The sequence below is a fragment of the Triticum dicoccoides genome, chromosome 2A (genome assembly GCF_002162155.2).
Source record: "Triticum dicoccoides isolate Atlit2015 ecotype Zavitan chromosome 2A, WEW_v2.0, whole genome shotgun sequence".
NCBI classification, from domain to species: Eukaryota; Viridiplantae; Streptophyta; class Magnoliopsida; order Poales; family Poaceae; genus Triticum; species Triticum dicoccoides.
In genome coordinates, this window is record NC_041382.1 from 77,749,863 (window position 1) to 77,757,250 (window position 7,388).

Below are 7,388 nucleotides of genomic sequence, written 5' to 3' on the forward strand. Positions count from 1 at the left end.
TGGTTCAGTTACTCTTCCTTCTTTTGTTGCCCTCAGATCGTGTGTATGTCATTGGGACTGGGATGCCTGTGCCCACGTTTGATGATGGTGAATTGGTGATGCTTGTTATCCACGAAGTCACCAGGGGCGCCTCATAGTCGATGAAAATTTCTTCTCCCATCGAAGAAACATTGACAAAAAGACTAGAATAAATCTAGGAAAATGCGACTACTACTGTCAAGTTTAGGACTTGAACCCTGGTGAACTGGTTCCACCATAAGGAATCTAATCATTTGAGTTACACTCGCTTCGCCACACGATTACACTCTTGCGCACGTTGCTCGTCGGCACAAAAATAATCAGATTGTTTGAAAAAAAAACTAATAAAGAAGAATAAAATTCTAAATCGAAAACACATAAAAACGAAAACAGAAAAAAACAAAGGTAGAGGCGGAAGGGCTGGGTGTTCAGATGGGCGACATAGAGCTTGTTTGGGTTGGACAAGCTAATGGGCCAACCTGTTAAGGAATTGATAGCCCCAAAATAGAGAGGTCAGTCCAAAACAAGACACATCACAGAGTAGAAAAAAAGGGAGCACAAATCATGAAGCATCACCAACAGTCAGAAATATCAACCGACCCAAATTCTATTTCCAGGCAAGTTACATCTAGCTAAAAATGATAACTATAACCATGGTAAAGCTTTTGTTTGGACCATGGCAACTTCATTACTTTAATCATGGTAAACTTTCTTGTTTTCACACCTTCATGTTTTTACACCACCAAGGAATCTTGTTATTAACCATCATTCTTTTTCTGTAAACTATTTTTTGGAACATGACAAATTTTATGATACAACATGGTAATTTGGCAAACATTTTTTTGAAATAATGACAAACTTTTAGTTCAGCATAATTTTGCCAAATGTTCTTCTATGCATTTAAATTTTTGGCACTTTTTTTGTAGTTTCATAATTGTTTTGATCTATTCGTACCGACACAGCTTTAAAGCATATAATTGCTAAGTTTTTAAAGTTCTGATCCATTTCTAGCATGATGGCAACTTATTATACATGGTAGTTTATGGAAAAAATTGTGTATTCAAAATTATGTAAGCTTTTGGTACAAATTCCAGTTTCAAGTTTTTTTAGGAGTCACAAACCTTGGGGCTTTTCAGTGTCCTTTTTGGTTGTGGTGTAATGATGACCGTTGGGGAGAGGTGAGGCCCGTTTAAAAGGGCCAGTAGAGCTCTGGGGGAGGGTGTTCGTGCTAGGGGATCTTTCCTGTCAGCTGCACGAGAGCTCCTCCCTAGCGCCTTAAGCGCTGGGAAGAGTAGCTGGCGCCCACGCTCCACCCCTCATGCCTCAAGGATTGGCCCAATAAAAGGAGGCGGTCCCTGGTTTAGGGAGTGTTGACTCTCGACTTTCAAGAAAAAATGATAAAAAAGAATAATGATGACAAAAAAAAGTTCACCAAATTCAAACAAAGTTTGGGATTTTGAAAAAAAGTTCATCCATTTTTAAAAATTTGCCGATTTAGAAAAAGTTCATTAATTTGGAAAAAAATGTTCACGGATTTTCTAACAAAAGTTCATGAATTCTTAAAAAACTTCATGAATTTGAAAAAAACAAAAAATTTGGAAAACAATATCACAGATTGGAAAAAACAGTCCATGGATATGAAAAAGTTTGTACATTTTAAATAAAAATCATGAATTTAGAAAAAGATCACTTATTTTGAAAAAAAATCAAGAATGTTAAAAAAGGTTGTCGATTTAAAAAAATACTAATTAGAAAAACAATTATGTGTTTTAAAAAATGCTTATTTATATGAAGAAAAAATCACAAATTTGAAAAAACTTTGCACATATAAAAAATAGAATAGAAAAAATAAAAAGGAAGAAGGAAAAAACGAAAAGAAAAATGAAAAGGAAAGAAAATAGAAATAAAACAAGAAAAAACAGTCTAGAAAACCAAGAAAAAAAATCAGGTTTGGAAGCTTCGGAAGCTTCCCAAAAGTGGTCTGGGTCTCTGGGAAGCTTCTTCACAAAACCGGGTTTAGTCCAAATCCATTGATCCTGGTTTCAGTCTGCGCCTCCAAACTAATTGATCTTTTGATTTCCCTCCGAATACCCAAGCCTCTATTTCCGGGGGCGTTTTACCCATTTGTATGAAAATGACCTATGGGTAAGTTTGATCATGGCATGTGTATTTTTTTGGTACGCTGTGGGGTAAAAATCGCCTGGTGGCTCTAGGCTCACTGTCAAAATTTTGTGCGTGCTTGCTGAATTCGTGGGTGCAGTTTGGTGCGGTTAGCGATTTGTGCTACCTGTGGGCCGCCCCGTCGCGTTGACCTGATCGTGTACGGTTGTGTGCATGCGTGGGCGCTGAGATAACTGGAATTGTGGGCCATTGGCTGCATGTGCGCTGCACGGCGCCATGTTCAATTTGACTACGTGCTTTTGTTTGTTTGGTTTCGGTGGCGTGCCGCTTGATATTTTCTTCTCCGTGCGCGTGCATCTGTCCGGCTGTTGGATGTGGATGCAGGTTTCCAAATATTTATGTTCCGCAACTCCGCCGGCGAGTCCGGTCCAAGGTTGCAGAGCGAGGGCGAGCGTCGTAGACGAAGTAGTCGAAACCGCAAAAGTAGATGAACACAAGAAAGTATGAAGAAGACTATCTTTATTAATCAATGATCAATCGTTACAATGATTGCTCCTCGTCTCTTTATATAGAAGTAAAGGGTTAAGGAATAAGTACCCACTTAACGTAAAGTGTGGAACCGGAAAGGGCTAGCCCGTGTGATACGCACGCGGCCGCCGGCACCCCTCGAGGTGGCCCGGTTTCCAACAATTTCGTTCGATCCTATCTCGTCCTCGATTCGCTTCTTCTCTCTCGAAGCCTCGTGTTGCCACCGATCCACCGCCCCATGGTCGTATAAAAGACCTCCCGCGTTGTGTGCATCCTCTTCCCACATCTCTTCTCCACAAAGCCATCAGATACGACGTAAAAGGGAGCGCACACGAAGTCTGCGATCGAGAAGGTTACGCTCATGTAGGGCCCCAGTTCATGGCATGCTCGAAGCCTCGCTTCACTCGTTGGCATGCTTCGCCAGGCAGCCGCAGAGCTGCGAGCCGCTGAGTGCTGCCAACCTGCTCCTGCTCTTCCTCCTCATCTACATGCTTTGTATCCAAGAGAGCTCGACTCACTGGCGTGACTCCCTGTCGCTGGCACCTAGCTTCTATGTTCGCCGTTCTATGGCTCGATGCCAAGAAGAATCCAATGTACCAGCACGGTGTGAAAGGGAACATGGAGATGTGCACCGAGGTGCTCGGGCGCGAGTCCAGTGGTATCGACGGATCAACCCAGCCGCTAACGACGTCAACAATGGCGTGGAGCAGATGAAGAGATGAAGGTGGAGCTGATGGAGCGGGGGATGCGTGTGCGGCTACGCTGTCGGCACAGTAACTCGACCTGGCGCTTGCAGCATCTTCCTCATGCCGCCCCAGGCAGCCGGTGATCCACCTTCTCTGTCCTGTGTCGTCTCCATGGGAACTATTGCTGCGCCTGCCCAGGCCGCTGGGACTTCTCATGTCCGACCCGCGTCGTCACCATGCGGAAGCGGAACTATGGAGTATTGTCGCCTCGGGTAGGCTACCGCCGGCAGCGACGCGATGAGGCACTCAGCCCTTCTTGAACTGCAAGACGGCGAGCTCACGACGGCTGCATCCTCTTCGCTGAAGAGAGAGACACGATGAGCGTTTACATCAAGTCCTTCCGACAGCAGAAGGCCCGTACCTATGGGTTGTCAAGCAAGCCCAGCGGCGGCATCTCCAAGAAGGCGGTGCACCACCACCACTAGAAGCAAGCGGGGCGCAGCTCCTCCACTCGACGCCAGGTATGCTCGTTCCAAGTTGGCCGATTCATGGGCCACGAATTGACCGATCGATCGATCGGCAATTTGTATTTTGTTGTTGCTGCGGCAGATCAGGTGCGATGACGCTGATGTGAGGAGGGAGAACGACACGGAGAGGACGACCACAAGGATCATTCTGGCACGCCTACACGGAGCTCTTCGCTGTTTTGGTGTCGTCGTATGCCGGCCAGACATGTGATCACGTGGGATGTACCGGCAGAGGACCAACGTACGCTGTGTCCAGTCCACCCATCGGCCGTGTGCGTAGTCAGTCACCGGCCATGTAGCCAATCTGTCCGCCGTGTGCCCAGCAGTACTCTCGTGCCGAGTCTGCCTCCGGCCATATGGCCAGTCTGCCCGTCTGCCATGTTCATAGTCCGTCGCTGGCATCCGCGCTACCTAAATCTAGGTGCTTGAGTGCCTAGCCCAACCAGTGCTAGCGGGTAGTGGAGTAGTGAACAGAAAGGGGATGTGCAACAAAGGCAATGAGACAATGGGAATAAATGAAGGAAATATGCCCTAGAGGCAATAATAAAGTTATTATTTATTTCCTTATTTCATGATAAATATTTATTATTCATGCTAGAATTGTATTAATCGGAAACTTGATACATGTGTGAATACATAGACAAGCATAGTGTCACTAGTATGCCTCTACTTGACTAGCTCGTTGATCAAAGATGGTTATGTTTCCTAGCCTTAGACATGAGTTGTCATTTGATTAATGGGATCACATCATTAGGAGAATGATGTGATTGAATTGACCCATTCTGTTAGCTTAGCACGATGATCGTTTAGTTTGTTGCTATTGCTTTCTTCATGACTTATACATGTTCCTATGACTATGAGATTATGCAACTCCCGAAAACCGGAGGAACACTTTGTGTGCTACCAAACGTCACAACATAACTGAGTGATTATAAAGGTGCTCTACAGGTGTCTCCGGAGGTACTTGTTGAGTTGGCATAGATCAAGATTACGATTTGTCACTCCGATTGTCGGAGAGGTATCTCTGGGCCCTCTCGATAATGCACATCATAATAAGCCTTGCAAGCAATGCAACTAATGAGTTAGTTGCGGGATGATGTATTACGGAACGAGTAAAGAGACTTGCCGGTAACGAAATTGAACTAGGTATTCAGATACCGACGATCGAATCTCGGGCAAGTAACATACCGATGACAAAGGGAACAACGTATGTTGTTATGCGGTTTGACCGATAAAGATCTTCATAGAATATGCGGGAGCCAATATGAGCATCCAGGTTCCGCTATTGATTATTGATCGGAGATGTTTCTCGGTCATGTCTATATAGTTCTCGAACCAGTAGGGTCCGCACGCTTAACGTTTTGTGACGGTTTGTATTATGAGTTATGTGATTTGATGTACCGAAGGTAGTTCGGAGTCCCGGATGAGATCGGGGACATGACGAGGAGTCTCAAAATGGTCGAGACGTAAAGATCGACATATTGGACGACTATATTCGGACATCGGAAAGGTTCCGAGTGATTCGGGTATTTTTCAGAGTACATGAGAGTTACGGGAATTCATATTGGGCCTTAATGGGCCATACGAGAAAGGAGAGAAAGGCCTCAAATGGTGGCCGCACCCCTCCCCATGGACTGGTCCGAATTGGACTAGGGAGGGGGCCGCCCCTCCTTCCTTCTCCTTCTCCCTTCCCTTTTTTCCTATTCCATGTGGGAGGTGGAATCCTACTAGGACTAGGGAGTCCTAGTAGGACTCCACACTTGGGGGCGCCCTATGAGGGCCGACCTCCTCCTCCCTCCATCCTTTATATACGTGGCCAGGGGGCACCCCATAGACACACAAGTTGATCTGTTGATCTGTCCCAACCGTGTGCGGTGCCCCCCTCCACCATATTCCACCTCGGTCATATCATAGCGGTGCTTAGGCGAAGCCCTGCGTCGGTAGCAACATCATCGCCGTCATCACGCCATCGTGCTGACGGAACTCTCCCATGAAGCTCTGCTGGATCGGAGTCCGCGGGACGTCATCGAGCTGAACGTGTGCTGAACTCGGAGGTGTCGTACGTTCGGTACTTGGATCGGTCGGATCGTGAAGACGTACGACTACATCAACCGCATTGTGCTAACGCTTCCGCTTATGGTCTACGAGGGTACGCAGACGACACTCTCCCCTCTCGTTGCTATGCATCACCATGATCTTGCGTGTGCGTAGGAAAATTTTGAAATTACTGTGTTCCCCAATAGTGGCATCCAAGCCAGGTTTTTGCGTAGATGTTATATGCACGAGTAGAACACAAGTGAGTTGTGGGCGATACAAGTCATATTGCTTACCAACATGTCATACTTTGGTTCGGCGGTATTGTTGGATGAAGCGGCCCGGACCGACATTACGCGTACGCTTACGCGAGACTGGTTCTACCGACGTGCTTTGCACACAGGTGGCTGGCGGGTGTCAGTTTCTCCAACTTTAGTTGAATCGAGTGTGGCTACGCCCGGTCCTTGAGAAGGTTAAAACAACACTAACTTGACGAACTATCGTTTTGGTTTTGATGTGTAGGTAAGAACGGTTCTTGCTCAGCCCGTAGCAGCCACGTAAAACTTGCAACAACAAAGTAGAGGATGTCTAACTTGTTTTTGCAGGGCATGTTGTGATGTGATATGGTCAAGACGTGATGAGATATAAATTGTTGTATGAGATGATCATGTTTTGTTAAAGTTATCAGCAACTGGCAGGAGCCTTATGGTTGTCTCTTTATTGCATAAGATGCAAGTGACAAATAATTGCTTTACTTCATCGCTATGCGATAGCAATAGTTGAAAGAGCAATAGTTGGCGAGACGACCATGTGACGACACATTGATATAGATCAAGATGATGGAGATCATGGTGTCACGCCGGTGACGATGGAGATCATGATGATGCTTTGGAGATGGAGATCAAAGGCACAAGATAATGATGACCATATCATGTCACATATTTTGATTGCATGTGATGTTTATCTTTTATGCATCTTATTTTGCTTAGTTCGACGGTAGCTTTATAAGATGATCCCTTACTAAAATATCAAGGTATAAGTGTTCTCCCTGAGTATGCACCATTGCCAAAGTTCGTCGTGCCAAGACACCACATGATGATCGGGTGTGATAAGCTCAACGTTCATCTATAACGGGTGTAAGACACTTTTGCACACGTAGAATACTCGGGTTAAACTTGACGAGCCTAGCATATGCAGATATGGCCTCGGAACACTGGAGACCGAAAGGTCGAGCGTGAATCATATAGTAGATATGATCAACATAGTGATGTTCACCATTGAAAACTGCTCCATCTCACGTGATGATCAGACATGGTTTAGTTGATATGGATCACGTAATCACTTAGATGATTAGAGGGATGTCTATCTAAGTGGGAGTTCTTAAGTAATATGATTAATTGAACTTTAATTTATCATGAACTTAGTCCTGGTAGTATTAGTATATCTATGTTGTAGATCAATAGCTCGTGTTTAG